Source organism: Nannospalax galili, unplaced genomic scaffold, assembly GCF_000622305.1.
Source record: "Nannospalax galili isolate Female #2095 unplaced genomic scaffold, S.galili_v1.0 scaffold346, whole genome shotgun sequence".
Lineage (NCBI taxonomy): Eukaryota > Metazoa > Chordata > Mammalia > Rodentia > Spalacidae > Nannospalax > Nannospalax galili.
The window spans coordinates 5,290,045-5,291,106 of record NW_008357637.1 but is presented as its reverse complement, the minus strand read 5'-3'; positions in this window follow the sequence as shown (position 1 = coordinate 5,291,106).

Here is a 1,062-nt window from a genome sequence, read left to right as displayed (position 1 = left end):
ATACAGAAGCTTTTTAGTTTAATGAGGTCCCACTTGTTAATTCTTGCCCTTGTTTCCTGGGCTATTGGTGTCTGGTTTAGAAAGTCCTTTCCTACACCTTTATCTTATAGGTTTTGCCCAATGTTTTCTTCTAAGAGTTTCAGAGTTTCAGTCTTTACATTGAGGTCTTTGAGCCATATGGAATTGGCTTTTGTTCAGGGTGAAAGATAGGGGTTTAGTTTCATTCTTCTACAAATGAAGATCCAGTTTTGCCAGCACCATTGCTGAACATGCTGTCTTTCCTCCAGTGTATGTTCAAGTGGCCCCTTTGTCAAATATCAGGTGGCTGAAATTACATTCGCTCATATTTGGGTCTTCAATTTTGTTCCATTGGTCTATGGGTCTATTTTTATGCCAGTACCATATTGCTTTTATGACTATAGCTCTGTAGTAGAGCTTAAAATCTGGTATAGTAATCCCCCCAGCATTGCTCTTAGTTCTCAGGGTTGTTTTGGCTATACGGGGTCTCTTGTGCTTCCATATAAATCTACGACATCCCCTCCCCCATTTTCCCACCTCCCTCCCTCTGCCACCCCTACAGGGACATGGATCTTTTTCTATCTCTGGTGACAGAGCCATCAGCCACCACAGTGCCTACCTCCTGTGCAGTGCACTTTTGTACTATCCATTGGCTCTGGTGTGGCCATCAGACCCTTCCTCATCCCATTTCCTCCCCCAGAAATGTCTGCTTGTCTAGATCCCAGTTATTCCATTTGGTTGACTCCCACAGGTGATGAACAAAGCCAAGTATGGTCCAATGTGGATGTCCTCCTTTGGGCTTCAATCCTTTGTGAACCTGGCCAGTGCCCCACTCATAGAGCAAGCGATGCGGCAGGAGGGCAAGTACCCCATAAGGGACCACATGGAGCTATGGAAGGAGCACCGGGATCGTCAGAGCCTCCCCTATGGGCTCTTCATCAAGTGAGCTGGGTCTGGAGGGACTGGAACAGGGTACCAAAGGACCAGGGTGAGAGTGGGCACAGGCAACAGTCAGATGCAGGGCAGAGAGAGTCCTCCCTGAGT